Source organism: Mustelus asterias, chromosome 22 (genome assembly GCF_964213995.1).
Source record: "Mustelus asterias chromosome 22, sMusAst1.hap1.1, whole genome shotgun sequence".
NCBI classification, from domain to species: Eukaryota; Metazoa; Chordata; class Chondrichthyes; order Carcharhiniformes; family Triakidae; genus Mustelus; species Mustelus asterias.
The window spans coordinates 4,787,028-4,809,210 of record NC_135822.1 but is presented as its reverse complement, the minus strand read 5'-3'; the positions used below and the strand labels follow the sequence as shown (position 1 = coordinate 4,809,210).

General features: G+C 49.0%; 1 protein-coding gene across 17 annotated transcripts in view; it reads right to left on the bottom strand.

The window, feature by feature from the left end:
• Positions 1-22,183, bottom strand: part of casz1 (castor zinc finger 1) — a 445,565-nt gene that overhangs the window by 153,313 nt on the left and 270,069 nt on the right. For 13 of the 17 annotated variants that reach the window (XM_078238639.1, XM_078238637.1, XM_078238654.1 and 10 more), the window contains one exon: positions 20,933-21,044. The exons of the other annotated variants lie outside the window; for them this stretch is intronic. The gene's annotated coding sequence lies outside the window, so the exon portion shown is untranslated. The remainder of the gene's footprint in view (positions 1-20,932; positions 21,045-22,183) is intronic. 17 annotated transcript variants of the gene reach the window in all.

The following is a 22,183-nucleotide window of genomic DNA, read 5'->3' as shown; positions in this document are numbered from 1 at the left end:
CTTAGTGCATTTACAAAAAAACGCCCCACGGTTGCCTTAGAGAAGGGTAGGGGAGTTCTCCCAGAGAAGTCCTGGCCAACATTCAAACCTCATCCAACACCCAACCCTCATCCAACACCCCCACTGGCCATTAGTGTTTGTGGGATTTGATTTGATTTATTCTTGTCACCTGTATTAACATACAGTGAAAAGTATTGTTTCTTGCGCGCTGTACAGACAAAGCATACCGTTCATAGAGAAGGAAAGGAGAGAGTGCAGAATGTAGTGTTACAGTCATAGCTAGGGTGCAGAGAAAGATCAACTTAATGCAAGGTAGGTCCATTCAACAGTTTGACAGCAGCAGGGGAGAAGCTGTTCGTGAATCGGTTGGCACGTGACCTCAGACTTTTGTATCTTTTTCCCGACGGAAGAAGGTGGAAGAGAGAATGTCCGGGGTGCGTGGGGTCCTTAATTATGCTGGCTGCTTTGCCGAGGCAGCGGGAAGTGTGGACGGAGTCAATGGATGGGAAGCTGGTTTGCGTGATGGATTGGGCCACATTCACATCCTTTTGTAGTTCCTTGCGGTCTTGGGCAGGGTAGGAACCAGACCAAGCTGTGATACAACCAGAAAGAATGCTTTCGATGATGCATGGGTTCTTGCTGTGCACAGATTGGCTGCCGCATTTGCGACCACAGGCAGCTGCTCTTGACATGTCATTGGCTGGCTTTAAAGCACCCTGGGGAAAGGCGCTACATCAATGCAAGTTCCTCCTTTATTTTTAAACCCACAAAAAACAGGCAATTTTCTCTTGAACACGAATGCAGAAAGGAAAGAAATGGAATTCAAAGTGAAATTAGCCCCTCCCTCCCCTCTGTTTGATCCAGTAACGCAGGGGGTAAAATCGGGAAGTGCAGTGGGCTCTGTGGGAGATATGTGAAGTCTCTCAGAGCCCCTGGTCGGATGTTTCAGTGCGTTTGTTAGCACGGGACAGGTTGGTGGATATTTATGCAGGGGAGTGTGTGTGAGCCGTTCGACAAACACAACAGCTGACACCCCTGCAACAAATATAAATCCATGCATATTAATTACGTCCTTCTGAGAAAGGTTACACTTTTAACATAAAAGCCAAGGTGTCTGGGGTGGGGAGGGGGCTGGGAAGGGGAGGGCTGGGGGGGTTGGGGAGGGGGCTGGGGGGGTTGGGGAGGGGGCTGGGGGGGTTGGGGAGGGGGCTGGGTGGTTGGGGAGGGGGCTGGGGGGGTGGGGAGGGGGCTGGGGGGGGGGTGGGGAGGGGGCTGGGGGCTGGGGTGGGGGGTAACAGAAAGTTTGGTTAGTTCTGCTGATAGAGACTGGTGCAACTAATTACACTCCTGTTCTGGCTGCAACAAAATATATATTTTTTCCCAGCCCATTGCTTTTTACCCAAAGAACTGGTACCTTCACCAGTGGTGAGGTTTCGGTGACAGACAGACTGTGCTGCAACATTCTCTCTCTCTCTCTCTCTGTAACACCTTGAAGTGTGAGGGTCTTTCTCCCCCATTTCCCTCGGCAGCGCCGCAACAACTTTGTGAGTGACATATCTTTTGCAAATAATGCCCAACACACTTTCACACCCCTTCCCCTTCACCCCCACTCCCCCCTACCCAATCCCCCTCACCCCCGCTCTCCTCACACAAACCCCTTCCCCTTCACCCCCCCTCCCCAATCCCCCTCACCCCTGCTCTCCTCACACACACCCCTTCCCCTTCACCCCCCACCCCCCCCCCCACCCAATCCCCCTCACCCCCGCTCTCCTCACACACTTTCACACACACCCCTTCCCCTTCACCCCCACTGCCCCCCTACCCAATCCCCCTCACTCCCGCTCTCCTCACACACTTTCACACACACCCCTTCCCCTTCACCCCCACTGCCCCCCTACCCAATCCCCCTCACCCCAGCTCTCCTCACACACACCCCTTCCCCTTCACCCCCGTCCCCAATCCCCCTCACCCCTGCTCTCCTCACACACACCCCTTCCCCTTCACCCCCGCTCCCCCCTACCCAATCCCCCTCACTCCCGCTCTCCTCACACACTTTCACACACACCCCTTCCCCTTCACCCCCGCTCCCCCCTACCCAATCCCCCTCACTCCCGCTCTCCTCACACACTTTCACACACACCCCTTCCCCTTCACCCCCACTGCCCCCCTACCCAATCACCCTCACCCCCACTCTCCTCACACTCCCCCCTACCCAATCCCCCTCACCCCTCACACACTTTCACACACACCCCTTCCCCTTCACCCCCACTGCCCCCCTACCCAATCACCCTCACCCCTGTTCTCTTCAAAGCCCCCCCCCTCCCCCTACCAAACCCCCTCACCCCTGCTCTCCTCAAACCCTCCACCCCCTCCCCCCCATACACACACAAACACACAGCCCTGTGATGAGGAAGCATCACAAAATATATATATATATATATATACATCCTCTGTTCCAACCCTCAGGAGCTATCAGCCTTAAACATGCCCTGATTCCCAGACCCGCAGGAAGGTCACAATAAATGGTTTTCTGATTCACTGCCCCTGAAATAATTTTGTGTATTAAAACCTGAATCTGCACTTTCTGGCCTGAAACCTTTCTAATTATTCCTGTGTCCTTGGGACAGACACCGATCCTTCACTGAAACAACTCCACACCGCCCCCCCCCCCCCCCCCCATCACCACCACCACCCCCCCCAATCTGTTTTCAAAGCATGTCTGCCCTTTTATTAAATTGTTTTCTTTTCCACATTATCAGTTACCATGGCGACCTCATCTCTCGGATTATTTGAATTTCATTATATCTATTGATTTGGGAGCATTTCATCTTTTTTATTGTTTTTCTGTCAATTTTCAGAACGAATAACCATCTAATTTGCGTCAGTGCTGATTATGTTTGTCCCTCAACAGAGGTCGGCAGCTGTGCCAAGGAACAAATCAATGGGAAAAAAACATCATAAAACTCAAAAGTACAATCTCCAGGAAATGGGTGACATTCCACTGTTGCCATGACAAAGTCATCAAAATTTTGCTTTGTTGTAAATTTTAAACCTGCTTACTTTGGTTAATAATTTATGCAATTTTAGCATTATTTATAAATTTTTTAATAAGAAAGCCTGCAGCGAAGTGGCCATTAACAAAACACACAGCTGTCCAATCGCTCGGCACAGATCAATTTCATTTTTATGACATGATAAAATGCTTTTAAAGCAATTTACACAAATATGGAAAAAAAATTTTTTTTAGCGACTTCATTTATTCATAAGGGGTAGGGGGGTAGTGGCGGAGGGGGGGGGGGCGGTGCGGGGGGAGAGCAGGAACTCTGTGTAACGAGAAGATGGCCTGGACTTAACTGGAACGGACTGAATGCCCTTCAAACAAGGGCATAAAGTTTCATTACCAATGCACAGTCAGAGGCAATCTGGGATGCACAGTTAATATATATAAAAAACCCAAAACATTGCTACAGCGTTGAGGGGAAATAACGGTGACACTCCGTCTGGCTTGTAAGGGTGTAAATCCACGCTGCTTTTAACCACCCAGCATTTTTAATCTTCAATAACTGAGGGTTCAGTAGAAAGCTCAGCTGTCACTGGTTATTTTTATTGTTAAGTTTTATTGCTGTGGGTGACTTTTTTTTTAAAAAAAGCATTGCACTTTTATTTCGCTTTTTTTTGGTGTGTCATTTATCAAAATGTTGCCACTGATCTGTCGTGTATGTGTGAATGTGTGTGTATGTGTCTGTATGTGTTTGCATGTATGTCTCTATATGTATGTATGTATATATATCTATATGTGTGCTTCTCTGCATATGTCTGTGTGCCTGTGTGTGTGTCTATATGTCTGTATGTGTGTGTGTCTGTGGATGTTTTTGTGTGAGTGTGTGCCTGTGTGTGCATCTGTGTGTGCCTGTGTCTGTATGTATGTGTGCCTGTATATGTGTGTCTCTATGTGTGTGTGTGATTGCTTGTGTATGTCTGTATGTGTGTGTGTATGTGTGCCTGTGCCTGTATATGTGTGTCTCTATGTGTGTGTGTGATTGCTTGTGTATGTCTGTATGTGTGTGTGTATGTGTGCCTGTGCCTGTATATGTGTGTCTCTATGTGTGTGTGTGATTGCTTGTGTATGTCTGTATGTGTGTGTGTATGTGTGCCTGTGCCTGTATATGTGTGTCTCTATGTGTGTGTGTGATTGCTTGTGTATGTCTGTATGTGTGTGTGTGTGTGTGTGTGCCTGTGTCTGTGTGTATGCGTGTGCCTGTATATGTGTGTCTCTATGTGTGTGTGTGTGCTTGTGTGTGTCTGTATATATGTGTATGTGTGTGTGTGTCTCTATGTGTGTGTGAGTGAGAGACAGGGATTTCCTGGGAGCTGTGTCTGGGATAGGTCTCTGACCTTTCTCTCAGTCTGGTACCTCTCATTCCCTCCCTCCCTTCCACTTTCTCCCCGTTACCCTCTCCCGCACCCATTGCTGAGAGACCTCACTCTGAGGCAGTTGGTTTCGGGGCCAGCTGCTGTTACCGTGTCCCGTGTACATTTCCCACCTCCCTTATCCCTGGTTTCATCATCTCTTTCCTGCCACTTACTATCCATCCACTGTGGGTATCTCAGTCAATGCCACTCTGCCACCATTCACCCTCAATCTTCTCTGACTGCTCTGATTGGCACTTTCCCCAGTAGCAGGGTGGGAACTGGCAATTCGCGGTGGGGGGGGGCAGTAAATCGTGGGCACCGTTTGCCCACTTGATGGCACAGAGCATCAATGTGTAGTTTCGTTGCACCCCCCTCACTTAAAACAAACAACATGCCTACTCAGAATTGCAGTGTGGCAGTCACAGAAAATCTACAGAAGGCCATTCGGCCCATTGAGTCTGCACCAACAACAATCCCACCCAGGCCCTAAGCCCGTAACCCCCACATATTTACCCGGCTAATCTCTCCAACCTATACATCCCGGAATATGAAGGGGCAATTTAGCATGGCCAATCCACTTAACCCGCACATCTTTGGAGTGTGGGAGGAAACCGGAGCACCCGGAGGAAACCCATGCAGACACGGGGAGAACATGCAGACTCCGCACAGACAGTCACTCAAGCCAGGATTCGAACCCGGGTCCCTGGCGCTCTGAGGCAGCAGCGCTAACCACTGTGCCACCGAGCCGTTGGTCGGCTGGGACTTGTGGACAATCTGCCTCCTATTGTGGGAGTGGAGGTCCCTCACACTCAGACAAAAGTCAGCTTGGCCCAGGTGCGTCAGGAAGTTATAGCTACAGGTCCCACTCAAAGATTAAATAGTCTGGTCTGCGATTTGAGTGCACAGCTGAGGGGATGCAGCATTGCTGCTAAAACTGTTCCCCGGTAGCCCACTTTGGTTCAGTAACCCTGAGACAGGTCACTCCCCTCAAATCAGTGAGATTAGTGTGTTGAAACACTCAGCCTTTAGTGGTCTATCGCTAGAATCACCTGTACAAGTTTAAACGGCTGCACATATCTTGGACTGACTTCATGTGTGACTTTAACGACAGGGAGATGGTTGAGAGGATCAGGTTAAAAAAACACAGGACTTCAGATTTATCAACTAGACTGAAGGACAGAGAATTCCTATCACTGTCTGGGCTGTGAAAGTGACCAGGAGTGGGATGGAGTCTGAGAACTCCTTTATTCAGACTGGCTGGCTCCAGTGTGGATGATTTCTGCAGAATCTTTGGGGGTAGCACAGTGGTTAGCACTGCTGCCTCACAGCGCCAGGGACCCGGGTTCGATTCCCGGCTTGGGTCACTGTCTGTTTGGAGTCTACACATTCTCCCCGTGTCTGCGTGGGTTTCCTCCGGGTGCTCCGGTTTCCACCCACAGTCCAAAGATGTGCGGGTTAGGTGGATTGGCCGTGCTAAATTGCCCCTTAGTGTCAGGGGGACTAGCTAGGGTAAATGCATGCAGTTATGGAAATAGGGCCTGGGTGGGATTGTAGTCGGTGCAGATTCGATGGGCCGAATGGCCTCCTCCTGCACTGTAGGGATTCTGTGATAAAAGGGGTTCCACATTCTGCAAACCACAAGCCCAGTTTTTTTTAATCAACGGAGCGATGCCTTTCCCCATGTTTTGAATATAGTTGCATGTCCCCGCGTGACCAGTTCCTGAAGCCAGTCAGAAACTGGGGGAGATACACACTGGTGGGGGATTGAGAGGGAACCAGGTCCCAGACTAAACATTGCCCTGGACAAAGGGGGCACCCGGGGGCAACAGGCAGGAAGATTTGGGTGCTTAATGGTGAACAGTCACACACCAGCGCACATCTGTCCAGTCTCCACTGTGCTGATGCAGAGACGTGAGGGGCTTATGGGTGTTTGTGGCATTTACCAGTTGTGTTGTTGCTGCTGTTCCTCCCCCTCTTGACGACCCTTCCTGCATTACCAATAGGCCTTTCTCCTGAGCTATCCCACCTCCCCCCCACCCACCCCACCTTCAGACCACAAGACACCCCTCACCTCACATCTTCACCCAAGCAATTGCTCTTCCTGCACTGAGCTAAGTCACAGAGTGGCCAAGGCCTATCCAACCTTGGGAGGCATCAAATTCCAATTCCGTCCAATGACTGCTTGGGTTTCCTCCGGGTGCTCCGGTTTCCTCCCACAGTCCAAAAATGTGCGGGTTAGGTTGATTGGCCATGCTAAATTAACCCCAGTGTCAAGGGGTTTAGCGGGGTAAATATAGAATCCCTACAGTGCAGAAGGAGGCCATTCGGCCCATTGAGTCTGCACCGACCACAATCCCACCCAGGCCCTATCCCCATAAATTTACCCTAGCTAGTCCCCCTTACACTAAGGGGCAATTTTAGCATGGCCAATCCACCTAACCTGCACATCTTTGGACTGTGGGAGGAAACCGGAGCACCCGGAGGAAACCCCCGCTGACACGGGGAGAAACTCCACACAGACAGTGACCCGAGCCGGGAATCGAACCTGGGTCCCTGGCACTGTGAGGCAGCAGTGCTAACCGGTGTGTCACCATGCCACCCATAGGGGTTGCAGGAGTAGGGCCTGGGTGGGATTGTGGTTGGTGCAGACTCGACGGGCCAAATGGCCTCCTGCTGTACTGTAAGGATTCTATGATCTATGATTACACATACAGCTGGGACCCTGTTCACTGACCTTCTTCTTCCTGCACCCACAGTCCACCTTGCCTCCCAGGCCAACCCTTTAGGCTCTTTGGTTCACTGGTTCTAAAATGTTTTTGCGAATGTTAACCTGACTGTCTCTTTAAGAGGCAAAAGCTTCCAAGTGACTGACGGAAGACTGGAATGAGTTACGAGGAGAGGTTGGAAAAGTTCAGACTATTTTCCTCACAGCAAAGAAGACAAAGAGATGACCTCATCGAGGTTTTGCAAGATGAGAGAGAGAAACTATTCCCGCTGGCAAGTGGGTTAATAAGCAGAGGTCAAACACTCGGCATCATAAGCATGGAGAGGAGGAGAGATTTTTTAGAATCTGGAATCTAGTGGAAGCATATTCCGTAACTAATTTTGAGAGAATGTTGGACAAGTTGGAGGGATTTTTCCCCTCCTGCCCACCATGGGAATTGTAGCGGGCGGGTGGGGGGAAGACCATGCAAAGGTCCATTGACATCAGGTGGGATTTTGCGGCCTTGGGGTGAGTGGGCCGGAAAATCCCACCCGTTATTTGAGGTTCAGGAACTCACAGCGGCGCAGAGAAAGTGCAGTGAAGAGAGACTGATCTTTGAAAAACTAGCACAGGCACGATGGACCGAATGGCCTCTATCTGTCGCCGTGAGTTGCTCTGATTCTAAAGGTTAACCTGCAGCTCACGCGGGACTGAAGGAACATCCAATCAATAGCCCCGAGCCTCTGTCATCCTCTGTTGTATGAGTGGCTGGAAAGGATATTTCCAAGTTCACGTTGGCAGCTCTGTCTGGGTGAGTAGGGCACAGGCTGTGACCTGGCAGAGCGACTGCCCGTCCTCTGCAGAACTCACCTCATGTTGCCTTTCATTAGTTTCACTCAGGGTAGGGCCAGAGGGCAGAGTCTCAGGATAAAGGGGCGCCAATTTTAGACTGAGATGCGGAGGAATTTCTTCAGCCAGAGGGTGGTGAATCTGTGGAACTCTTTGCTGCAGAAGGCTGTGGAGGGCCAGGTCATTGAGTGTCGTTAAGACAGAGATAGATCGGTTCTTTATCAAGAAGGGGATCAAGGGGAGAAGGCAGGAGAATGGGGATGAGAATCATATCAGCCATGATTGAGTGGCACAGCAGGTATGATGGGCCAAATGGCCTAATTCTGCTCCTATATCTCATGGACCCGAAACGTTAACTCTGTTTCTCTCTCCGCAGATGTTGTCAGACCTGCTGAATTCATCCAGCATTTTCTCTGCTTTTATTTCTGATTTCCAGCATCTACAGGATTTTGCTTTCTTAGGAGCAGGAGGAGGCCATTCGGCCCCTCAAGCCTGCTGTGCCATTCGATCAGATCATGGCGGATCTTTTGCTTAGACTGAGCTTTTCCCCATTGTTCTCATCTCGCCAGGTTCCCTCGGTGACTAAAAATTAATGGATCTCCGTCTCAACACCTGACTGCAACCTGTGAAAGCGAATTCCAACCAATCCACAACCCTCTCAGTGAAGAAACTCCTCCCTATGGCTGGGCTTTCTCCTGAGTCACTCCTTGTTCTACCCCAAATCTAGCGAGAGGGGGCGATCTTACCGTCCCGCCGGTTGATTGGCGTGGCGAGTCTGTAAAATCGGGCGAGAGGCGTGAAATCAGAATCGCGCCCGGCTTACGCCTCTCCCAATCTTACCGGCCCTGTTGTGCCAGCAAAATTGGCTTCGCGCTCAGAAAGGCCTCACTTGGCCTTACCTGCTGCGGGTGAAGGTCCTCACCAGCAAGGATCACGTACGGTCCCCACCAGTGGGGACATGGTGTGATGGCCTTGCCAGTGGGAACGGAGGACATTGAAGCCCCCTGGGTGTTTGGGGGCAAGGTCAGGCAATGCCCCTTGGGCAGTGCCAGTCTGGCACCCTGGCACGGTCCATCGGGCACCCCGACCCTGCCCTCTGGGCAGTGTCAAGGGGCGGTGCCTAAGAGGGTGGTTCCTGATGGGACAGGGCCAGAGGAGGGTCGGGACCATGATGGGGAAGACAGGGGAGCTCCGTGGGAGGGTGCAGGGGAGTGAAGGGGGGAACTCTGCAAGGCGGGGGGGGGCATGAATGTCTGGAGCAGTGATCAGGGAGGGGGGATGGGGAGCGATCGGCTGGGGCAGGAGTGGGGGACAATGTCTGGGCAGGCAACTGGTGGGGTGGACATAAGGGAGGGGGTTGTGTCCGGGGGCGGTGGGGGCGGAGCCTGTCACAGGGAGCGATCGGTAGTGGGTCCCAATGTCCTGTGTATTGTGTGTACACAGTATGTTGGGAGGTTGAGGTGCCTGTGCAATGGCGCCCCCAGTGTTCAGCAGCTGGCTTCACCGGCGAGATTAGGTTTCGCCCTCCCCCTACTGGCGAGAATTGCAACCTGGCCACTTTTCTTTTACTAAGTCCCTTAAAAAAATGTTTTAACTCGCCCAGAGAATGAGTCTGAAACTCTCCCATTTCTCGCTCGTTCAGCACCTAGAATATTATTGGTGAGATCGGCCCCCAAAGTGTCCCCCTCTCCATTCTCTTAGCTGCAAGCGGGAAATAGATGGCATCGGGGTTTGAACCGGGGTGACCCAGTGGCCCCTCCAGAATCACTGCCCCCTCTTCCCGGTCTGGCGTGGCAGCCCACCGTTGATTTAATGAGTACATCATTTTGAAATGAAATACCTCAGAAACTATCAGCTGAGATTAATATCAAAAACAGTCTGAGTTTTCCCCTTGCATTTTAATGTCACTTCACGGGTGGCAGCTGGATGAGATGAGGGAGCTTTGAGGGTTAACAGTTCCCCCGGGGGCTATCAGTGTGAGAGACGGCAGCCACTCTGTCGGTGTTCCTGGCTCAAATTTGACAACTGGCCCTAACCGACTGGCTTCCAACCTTTAATGAGATTACTGCTGATAAACAGTCTGTCCCTTTTCTCAGCTCGTGTAAAGACTTTGCTCGAGTGTCAGTAAAAATTAATCCGGAGACAAATGCGGTTGGAAAATCGGTCTTGCCTTCTCAAAAAAAACCGAAACATTTAAACTGGTCACTGCCCCGTGCGTCGCCTCATTCACCTTCACACAGTCTTGCCCGCTGGATGGCCGCTGGGGGCTACTGGCCGTCAACAATCCTGCGCAACCTTTTACATTGTTCCTCAAACGTCCCGATGAATTAACCGCCCATTTAACAACAACTTGCATTTCCTTAGCATCCCAAGGTGCTCTGCAAGGTGCCTACTCAGCCGAGGATTTGACGGGAAGCTGCAGGGGGGCACGCAGGTTTACAGAGTTTAGGTGCGACGCTTTGGATCAAATCTATCCGATTTATTAAACAGACAAGCTCAAAGGGCCATTCCCAACGGGACAGAAAGGTCAGGTCGGTTTTACGGAGAATCTTAAAGAAGAAGGGAGAAGTAGCGAGATTTCACAGAGATTTAAAATACTGCATGGTTTGAACTGAGTTGGTTCTGTACCGACCTGAGGGTGTACCTGACTGTGTACCTGACTGTGTACTTGTGGGTGTACCTGATCATATACCTAAGTAACTGACCATGTAGCTGAGGGTGTACTTGGGCATGTACCTGAGCATGTACCTGAATGTGTACCTGACTGTGTACCTGACCATGTACCTGAAGGTGTACCTGAGCATGTACTTGAGGGTGTACCTAAGCATGTACCTGAGGTTGTACTTGAGTATGTACCTGACCATGTACCTGAAGGTGTACCTGAGTGTGTACCTGAGGGTGTACTTGAGCATGTACCTGAAGGTGTATCTGAGCGTGTACCTGAGGGTGTACTTGAGCACGTACCTGACCGTGTACCTGACTGTATACCTGACCGTGTACCTGACCAAGTAACTGACAATGTACTTAAGCGTGTACCTGAGGGTGTACCTGACCATGTACCTAAGTAACTGACCATGTACCTGAAGGTGTACCTGAATGTGTACCTGAGGGTGTACATGACCATGTACCTGAGCATATACTTGAGCATATACCTGACTGTGTACCTGAGCATATACCTAAGGATGTACCTGATGGTGTACCGGACCATGGCAGAGCCTCACCGAGTCATGGGACATAAATATAACAATAAAACAAAGCATCAGTGACCAGAATCCAGCCACTGTGAACTTTGCTTTTAATGAACTAAAAAGTCCTGCGATAATTGTTTAGGAGGAGATTTTAATTGCATCATTTTCTTGCAACAATCGCTCCCACATGACACACAGTTGGTACATTTCTCTTAAATACAGGGAGAGGGGATGGCTGAGCCCCCTTCAGTCCTCCAAGCTGCTGTTCCTACGGCACCAAGACAACCTCCAACACATTTCAAATAGGAAGGCTGCCTTGCTGAAGAATGTTTCTAGCGTGTAAACCACACACTGTCTGCTTTGGGGCTGCAGTGAGTCCCAATTCTCCATGAGGAAACTTTAACGTTAAGTTTTCACTGTTAGAAACTGCTCCAATTTGGAAGATCAATGTCCTGCACACCAACATTGCCTCCATCTTGGAATTTTTGAAGTGGATGTGTCCTGCCCATGAGGCTGAATGTCAAAAAGGCAATACACAGAGCAAGAACAACAGCCCAGGGCTAAATATTGACAGGTGTAAAGATGCAACCCAGGCCTGCGTACTAATATCACACACTAGGCCCGAGGCCTGCGTAATAATATCACACACTAGGCCCGAGGCCTGCGTAATAATTTCACACACTAAGCCCAAGGCCTGCGTACGAATATTACACACTAGGCCCGAGGCCTGCATACTAATATCACACACTAGGCCCAAGGCCTGCGTAATAATATCACATACTAGGCCCGAGGCCTATGTGCTAATATCACACACTAGGCCCAAGACCTGCATGCTAATATCACACACTAGGCCCGAGGCCTGCATAATAATATCACACACTGGGCCTGAGGGAGGCCTGCGTACTAATATTACACACTAGGCCCGCATACTAATGTTACACAGTGCAGGGGGAGATACAGGGAGTACAGAGGGAGATACAGGGAGTACAGGGGAGATACAGGGAGTACAGGGGGAGGTATGGACAATGCAGGGGGAAATACAGGGACTACAGGAGGAGATACAGGGAGTACAGGAGGGGATATAGACTGTGCAGGGTGAATTACAGGGAGTACAGGGGCAGATATAGACAGTGCAGGGGGATATACAGGGAGTACAGAGGGACTACAGGGAGTAGAGGGGACATACAGGGAGTATAGATGGAGATATAGGGAGTACAGGAGGGGATATAGACTGTGAGGGGCGAATTACAGGGAGTATAGGGGCAGGTATAGATGGCGCAGGGGAGATAAAGGGGGCAGAGGGAACCCCCCAGTATTGAACACAGCCGATGTTCCATGGCACTGTCTAGCAGACAGTGAATTTAGAAATGGTTTCAGTTGTCTCTGGAAGTTCCATTTCTCCAGTTTAGCCGGAGGTACCTAATATCAGAGATGTTGCATCAACAAAATATAATTGTATCTGAGAAAGTGATCTATGTGCCAAACAGTCCTTGCTCCAATTAAGAACATTAATTTTTAATAACCTTCGTCACATTGTTGATGCAACAAAAAGGAGCAGGAAATAAACCATAATAAATTAGAAGCCATCTCGCCTTCGCAGGCTGCAGGATAATGAGGACGAAAAGTGATCTCCTGCTGGCTAAGCCTTTACACATCAAAGTTTTACACCAAGAATTGGAAAATTGATCCTTTCCAGCACTTACCCTGGGTGAAGCAGAGCTGAATGCACTTTTATATAATCTCATTTCAACACTTTTCTTCTCGTGCCAAGACACAGGTAAAGATTTGCACAGATCAGCAGAGAGCCAATTACATCTTTTGCAAAAATATAACTGGCTGAAAGTCCTGTACGTTGACGCAGCGCCCAGACGCATCCACCGGAACCCTTGTTCAATCCTCATTTCCAGAATTTCCAGTTTCAGCTGTGTTTTTTTTTTGGAATAGATTGGTGTCGGATTCATAATGTAATGGGTGATACATCTAAGCTGATCAGGAAGCTGGATGTGGAGATGCCGGCGTTGGACTGGGGTAAACACAGTAGGAAGTCTCACAACACCGGGTTAAAGTCCAACAGGTTTATTTGGTAGCAAAAGCCACTAGCTTTCGGAGCGCTGCTCCTTCGTCAGGTAAGTGGGAGTTCTGTTCACAAACAGGGCATATAAAGACACAGACTCGCACTCCAACCATTATTTTGTAAATTGAGTTTGTGTCTTTATATGCCCTGTTTGTGAACAGAACTCCCACTCACCTGATGAAGGGGCAGCGTTCAGGAAGCTGGAGCCAGGGAATTGCCAACTCCAATCCAATTTAATTTTTGTTTGGAATAGATTTTGGTATAGGTTGTGTTTACAGAGGTGAGCATTGTCAGTACTGGGGAGCTAATCTCTCTTTTCACTGCCACCTCCTCCGCCCCCCGCCACCCCCCCCCCCTCCCCCCCACGACAACCAACAGAAATTGGATCCTGCTGTGCCATTTTTGCAGCAAGAAGTCTCACAGCACCAGGTTAAAGTCCAACAGGTTTATTTAGAATCACGAGCTTTCGGAGAGCTGCTCCTTCATCAGGTGAGTAAAGGAGCAGCGCTCTGAAAGCTTGTGATTCCAAATAAACCTGTTGGACTTGAACCTGGTGTTGTGAGACTTCTTACTGTGCCCACCCCAGTCCAACGCTGGCATCCCCACCTCATGGCTGCCTTTTTTGCAGGAGTGAAGGGAATGCAATGGGGGGATAGCGTTGACAACACTTCCTGCGCTGACAGTGAGTCGGGATAGCCGTTAAAAGCCGGAATCAGGTCTCTTGCATATGCTATTGAGGGAGCCTAATATTTGCTCTCGATCCTTGCTGGTGAGGACCTCCCCGACCTCGAACATTGGTAAGCTTGAAGCAGAGCGACTCTCCCGGATGGGTAATTCCATTTTCCCCACGCTAACTCTCCTCATCTCCTTTCTGAATTAGATAAGGTAGTGAATTAACTCCTCAGAGGCCGGAGTCCCTTCCACAGATTCTCTGTATTTACAAACTCAATTCCATTCCTCAGAGTGTTCCAGGTACAAAGTCAGAATGCGGAGTGTCAGTAGCCCTGACACTCCTCAATATAAACAGGTGAGGCTCCCTGACTGGACAGGTAATCATTACCTCAGTCAGGAAGCTCAGACTCCAAGAGGCCCAGGTCATGGGGACCATTGAGGCCATTACATGGTACTTGCCTCTTTCAACTGGCAGTGTGGAAGGGGGAACCTCATTCCGCCAGTCGGCCTGGATTCTAACCCAAGTCCAAGGTGTGAAAGAGCCTGATCTTCAGCTGCTTCATCAATGACCTTCCCTCCATCAACAGTTCAGAAGTGGGGATATCCGCTGACGATTGCAGTCTGCGGTTGTATTCAGCACCCCTCAGATAGCGATGCAGTCCAAGGCCTGAATACAGCATGGCCTGAACCGTATTCAGGCTGGAGACAATAACAGTAATGGCAGTCAGCACGGCTTTGTGAGTGGAAAATCATGTCTCACAAATTTGATTGAGTTTTTTGAAGGGGTAACCAAGAAGGTAGATGGGGGCAGTGCAGACTACATACTCCAGCCTCTCATCCATTGACTCTGTCTACACTTCCCGCTGCCTCGGCAAAGCAGCCAGCATAATTAAGGACCCCACGCACCCCGGACATTCTCTCTTCCACCTTCTTCCGTCGGGAAAAAGATACAAAAATCTGAGGTCACGTACCGACCGACTCAAGAACAGCTTCTTCCCTGCTGCTGTCAGACTTTTGAATGGACCTACCTCGCATTAAGTTAATCTTTCTCTACACCCTAACTATAACACTGCATTCTGCACTCTCTCATTTCCTTCTCTATGAATGGCATGCTTTGTCTGAATAGCGTGCAAGAAACAATACTTTTCACTGTATGTTAATACATGTGACAATAATAAATCAAATCAAATCAAAGACATTGTCTGGATGGACATTAGCAAGGCCTTTGTCCCCGGGTCCCTGGCGTTGTGAGGCTGCAGTGCTAACTACTGTGCCACCGTGTCGCCCCTGCACACGGTCACAGTTTTATTCTAACATTTGGACATTCTAACGCAGTTGTAACTCTGGTTCTGTTGCTTTCGATCTGCTGTCTGCATTTAACCGTCACCTTTTCACAAAGCTGCGAGCTTCTCAGTACAACTGGATGGAGCCATCTTCTGAAACCAGCTCAGTGACAGGGTTTACAGTTCCAGCAAGTGTATACTTGAGAGCCAGCAGCACTCTCCGTGTATCCGTGCACTGATGTGATTGAATCAGGGCAGGACCTTTTCAAACGGTTGATGGGAGAGAACTTGTTGGAGCCAATCAGAGACAATAATCATTATTGACTGGAACTCACTCAGATGATTTTGGAAGGGGTTGCCCAGCTCCCTGCACCATTCACCCCTGACCCAGATAAAGCAGCCAATTGAGTTCAGGTTTTAGGTTAGTTTTTTTTTTGGCCTGTTTTCTCACCCCTTGCTCGGGTGCGGGCATTGCAGTGATCATCATCCTCTGGTGGGCTCCCCACGACAGGTTTACATTTTAAAATCCCGTCGAGAACCTTATCGACATGACATCACGTCAGTGAGGGGTGAATATTCAGTGAGTGGGGGGGGGGGGGTGTAATTTGGCGAGGGACGGGTTAATTAGATGGAAATTTATTAAAATGTATTAAAATCAGGCTCTTGTCCAGTGTGGGCCTCAATCCGATTATGTCACTAGCGAGGGCCAATGAAAATCGGCCACACCAGAGTGAACGGCGCTTTGCAAACCCTACGGGATTTTGACCCCAGTCTGCCAGTCCCGCGCGTGGAGAGTGAGGGGTCAAAATCCCACCCCCACCCCCACCCATTGTGTTCAAACCGAGGCCCCATCCAACTGCTTGGTTTTCCCCACCGCCCCCCAGTGTCCTGGCCAATATTTATTCCGCTGTCAACATCACACAAAAAATAAACCAGGTTATTTTCCAATTGCTGCATGTGGGATCTTCCTGTGCACAAATTTGGCCTCCGCGTTCCTTACTTCAAAAGTACTTCATTGGCTCTAAAGTGCTTTGAACCATCTGGAGGCTATGAAAGGTGCTACATAAATGCGATCGGGCCCTTCTGTCGTTTGACTCAAGGCTTCCCGGGTGTCGATTTCTTATTATTCGTTCGTGGGACTTGGCTGTCGCTGGCTGGCCAGCATTTATTGCCAATCCGTAGTTGCCTTTGAAACTAAGTGGCTTCCTAGGCCATTTCAGAGGGCAGTTGAGAGTCAACCACATTGCTGTGGCTCTGGAGTCACATGTAGGCCAGACCGGGGTAAGGACGGCAGATTTCCTTCTCCAAAGGACATTAGTGAACCAGGTAGGTTTTTCCAACAATCGACAATGGTTTTATGTTCATCAGTAGATTCTTAATTCCAGATATTTTTTATTGAATTTAAATTCCGCCATCTGCCGTGGCGGGATTCGAACCCAGATCCCCAGAGCATTAGTTGAGTTTCTGGATTAATTGTCTGGCAGTAATTCCACTAGGCAATCGCCTCCTCAATTTCTAAGAGCGAATGAATTAACCAACTGTTATTGGTTAAATAATAGACGTTCCTGGTTGTAAATACAGAATGTCGGTACACAATGGGGGCAAAACCTCCTGGGGAGCAGAGGGCAGAGGTCACTGAGGGCTTGGGGGTTGAGATGACGGGCCGCAATTTTACCGTCTTGCCAGCCACGGGAATCGGAGTGGGCGAATGGCGGACCATGGAAAGGTCCATTGACCTCGGGTGGGATTTTACAATTTCGGGATGAGCGAGGCCGTCGAATCCCACCTGACAAGTTTGACATTGAAGGTTTGAAACCAACTCAACTCTCCAAGGTAGTCAGATACATCAGCCTCCGAGGCAATCAGTTTGTCCGGAGATAACCCACCCAGCCATAGGGCATCCATTGACTCGGTCTACACTTCCCGCTACCTCGGAAAAGCAGCCAGCATAATTAAGGACCTTACGCACCCCGGACATTCTCTCTTCCACCTTCTTCCATCGGGAAAAAGATACAAAAGTCTGAGGTTACGTTCCAACCGACTCAAGAACAGCTTCTTCCCCTGCTGCTGTCAGACTTTTGAATGGACCTACCTTGCATTAAGTTGATCTTTCTCTACACCCTAGTAAGAAGTCTCATAACACCAGGTTAAAGTCCAACAGGTTTATTTGGTAGCACGAGCTTTCGGAGCACTGCCCCTTCATCAGGTACACCCTAGCTATGACTGTAACACTACATTCTGCACCTCTTCTTTCCTTCTCTATGAACGGTATGCTGTGTCTGTATAGCGTGCAAGAAACAATACCTTTCACTGTATATGTGACAATAATAAGTCAAATCAAATCAAAATCCCACTGGACTCACTGGAAAGACGGAGGATGAGGGGTGACCTAATAGAGGTGTATAAAATTATGAAAGGCATAGATAGGGTGAACGGTGGGAAGCTTTTTCCCAGGTCGGTGGTGACGTTCACGAGGGGTCATAGGTTCAAGGTGAGGGGGGGAGGTTTAACATGGATATCAGAAGGACATATTTTACACAGAGGGTGGTGGGGGCCTGGAATGCGCTGCCAGGCAAGGTGGTGGAGGCGGACACACTGGGAACGTTTAAGACTTATCTAGATAGCCACATGAACGGAGTGGGAATGGAGGGATACAAAAGAATGGTCTAGTTTGGACCAGGGAGCGGCGCGGGCTTGGAGGGCCGAAGGGCCTGTTCCTGTGCTGTATTGTTCTTTGTTCTTTGTTTGTTCTAGACTGATAGTGAGATCTTTACTCAGGCTGTGTACTGAAGAACTGCTTTGGGTTTAAGCTGGTTCATTTCCAGTGATCTTATTGCAGACTTTGGAGGTGAGGGATGCGGACTCCGCACTGCCCGAATTTCACCAAAACTCTGCGTCCGAGAGTGAATGGGTGAATGCTAAAGACCCACACTCCATGTTGGGCAGGGGAACCTATATCCGGGGAATTTCGAGTAGTGTGATGTGGATTCGCTTTAGATATAGCAATAGGTTGCGACTATCATCGCACCTTCATCTGACCAAGAAAATTGATATTGTCACATACTTCTTGCACGAATTAGGATGATTTATTTTGCTATTAAGATTATTGCAGGAAATGCTGCTTATTTTGAGGACAGCATTGCAAAGGATTGACTGAAACACTGACGTCTCTGAAAGTTCTGTCGGCGCACAGCGATCTACGGTAAGCCAAGTGAAACAACAACAGAAAATGCTGGAAAATCTCAGCAGGTCTGACAGTATCTGTGGGGAGAGAATAGAGCCAACGTTTTGAGTCTGGTGACCCTTTGTCAATCTGACTCGAAACGTTGGCTCTATTCTCGCTCCACAGACGCTGTCAGACCTGCTGAGATTTTCCAGCATTTTCCTGTTTTTGTTTCAGATTCCAGCATCCGCAGTATTTTGCTTTTATCTCAAATCCCAAATAAAGCCTTTCTTTCCTGATATTCCGGAGCTATTCCTTATTCCGACAGCATTCCCGCAGCTTGCCCCACTTGCTGCAATGCATTGGTCAGAAATACTTCACTGGTTGTAACCGTGGGATGTGAGGAGGTCTATATGAATGGAAGTTTTTCCTTTCTTCTTGCTCTGTGCTAACCAGTCGGTGTGTAGATTCCTGGCTGCTGTGGTGCAAACGGGGAGAAAAAGTGGGAAGAAACTTCAGCCTGCTGGAATTCTATCTACAATGCTCCCTCTTTCACTAGGTTGATTCCAGAGTTGAGAGGGTTGGCTTATGAGGAGAGACTGAGTAGACTGGGGCTATACTCATTGGAATTCAGAAGAATGAGGGGAGATCTTATAGAAACATATAAGATTATGAAGGGAATAGATAAGATAGAATCAGGGAAGTTGTTTCCACTGGCAGGTGAAACTAGAACTAGGGGGCATGGCCTCAAAATAAGGTGAAGCAGATTTAGGACTGAGTTGAGGAGGAACTTCTTCACACAAAGAGTTGTGAATCTGAGGAATTCCCTGCCCAGTGAAGCAGTTGAGGCTACCTCATTGAATGTTTTTAAGGCAAGGATAGATACATTTTTGAACAGTAAAGGAATTAAGGGTTATGGTGAGCGGGCGGGTAAGTGGAGCTGAGTCCCCAAAAAGATCAGCCATGATCTTATTGAATGGCGGGGCAGGCTCGAGGGGCCAGATGGCCTACTCCTGCTCCTAGTTCTTATGTTCTTTGGCCTACTTGCCCTGGTATTGTCCAGCATAGGGGCTCCCCATCTAGTGACGCTAATGGTCAGCTCTTCCGCAATCTGGCTTGGTCACTTTCCTGACTGAATGCGCCCAGGAGTGAGGTAGATGGTGGCTGTCCTTATCTCTGCTTCACTGGCCTAAGATGGCTTTCTGAGATGCTGCATCAGTCACTTGCTAATGAAGTTTGGATGTCCTTTCCCTTTCGTTTCGCTGTTCCTCTGAACACCTTGTTGTTCCTGTCTTGATAAGAAGGTTTAATAAAAGGGGCTGAGATGCCTTTTGACGGTCTCCAAAGTCTTTTCAAATTTTTGTCAGCCTATCACGACACTTCACCTTTAATGTCCCCATTCCTTTGTGTCCAATGTTTTGCGTGTTGCGGTAACGTGTTCCCAGCAACCTCTGAAACAGCGTTAGTGAACGAACAAGAGACAGTTGTCTGCACTCTGCACATTTGCTTGTGACTTGTCAGTTTGAGGATCTTGTTTGTCTCTCTTGTGGGGGCCATGAATTGGATTCAATTGGATTTTGGTTCGCCCGGTCCACTCTATGCATTGAATCATAGAATCCCTACAGTGCAGAAGGAGGCCATTCGACCCATCGAGTCTGCACCAACCCTCCGACAGAGCACCTTACCCAGGCCCACTCCCCTGCCCTATTCCCGTAACCCGCACACTCACCCCGCTAATCCCCCTAGCCTACACATCTTTGGACACTAAGGGGCAATTTAGCATGGCCAATCCATCTAACCTACACATTTCGGACTGTGGGAGGAAATCGGAGCACTCAGAGGAAACCCACGCAGATACGGAAGGGTTGGGGGTTTCAGTTCAGTTGGGCAGCATGGTCGGTGCAGGCTTGGAGGGCCGAAGGGCCTGTTCCTGTGCTGTAATTTTCTTTGTTCTTCGATATGGGGGGAAATGTGCAGACTCCACAGAGACAGTGACCCAAGCCGGGAATCGAACCCAGGTCCCTGGCGCTGTGAGGCAGCCGTGCTAACCACTGTGCCACCGTGCTGTCCATTGGCTTTGTAACTTTAAGAATGGAGTGAAAAAATTAAACCCAATCGGTCCAAACTATACAAAAAGAATGGAGAATCTCACCTCTAATTCACTGCACGAGTCCCAACCTCCCCACATGATCCCCATTGTCACACTAAAGTGGTCATTTCAGGTTACACATTTATCTATCATTCACTGCCGGTTAAACCTCTGCAGCAACAGAGCGACCGTGCCATCACTTCACCAAGTGTCCCACTTTCTTTCCAGGCTGCTTTTGTTTTACTGAGATCATTAATTCACTATTAGTCCCGATTTGAGGCCAGCCGAAACAGCCCTAATCACTGATTGGTTGATTAGGATTATTTGATTAGGATTATTTGAGACTGGCCCGTTTGAGCCGCTCCTTCGAAATATCCCTTCGGTTTTTTTTTCGATTTAGAATTAAACCTGCAACCTCTCGCAAACATTCGGTGTTGCTGCCGCAGAACGGAATGTCACGCCGGGATAAATAATAATAATAACCAAGTCGCTGTTACCTGCTTAGAGCTGACTTCCCAAACGAGCTGAGTTTGTGGTTTACTTCATTCTACATGAGCCAGGGAAAGTGGGAGGCAAACTGTTCACAGCAATCAGATCACACACCAGGCACTGCCGAGAAAGAAAGAGATACTTTGAACTCAACTGCACAGAGAGAGGGACACAGTCAAACCCTGTTTTTGAAATGTTATTACCCCATCCTTCAAGTTCGTCCATGTCCTTTCGGGAAGGAAATCTGCCGTCCTTACCCGGTCTGGCCCACATGTGACTCCAGAGCCACAGCAATGTGGTTGACTCTTGACTGCCCTCTGCTTTCAATGAAATACTTTCAAACCCTGAACTAATTTTAACTGCTAGTGATTATATCTCCCGTTAGCCCTCTCTGCTCTGCAATAACTGCCAGCCACCCATCGACGCCCATGTCCCGCGAATGAATTCAGAAAAAGTCCCAAAGCCAGTGCTCAGAGTGGACCAGGCAAACCCCCCAATCCATTCTGCACTTGCTCCAAAAACCAAAATCCAATTGAACTCAATTCATGGTCCCCCACAAGAGAGACAAACAAGATCCAAGCTGACAGGATGAGGCATTGCACCCCATCCTGGGCTTGGCTTTAGCCAAAAGGCCGAGAAGTGAGATGTATTCTCTAAGTGTAGGGTGAATACAGACTTCTCTTGAACTGAGAGCCATTGAACTGAGTCCAAAGATGTGCGGGTTAGGTGGATTGGGTATGCTAAATTGCCCAATCGTGTCAGGGGGACTAGCTAGGGTAAATACATGGGGTTATGGGGATAGCGTCAGGGTGGGATTGTGGTCGGTGCAGACTCGATGGGCCGAATGGCCTCCTTCTGCACTGTAGGGTTTCTATGATTCTATGAGATTGATATTGGTGGTTTAAGTCTATTAGAAATTATTTCCTCTGTCACTAGATGTAGTGTTGGATAGGAAGCATGTTTGATATCCAAATGTAAATGACTTCATTGCACTAATCAGGTGGGGATAGGACTGAAACATTCGAACCCTTTCCACTTCATGTTTACAGGAACATTTGAAGCAACTGTCCAATTGGTGGAAACTTCGAGTAGAATGATGTGATCGATGGCAGTCCATTTTAATCATGTGTGTGTGTGTGTGAGTGTGTGTGTGTGAGTATGTGTGAGTGTGAGTGTGTGTGAGAGTGTGTGTGACTGTGTGTGTGTGTATGTGTGAGAGTGTGTATGTGTGAGTGTGTGTGTGTGTGAATGTGTGTGTG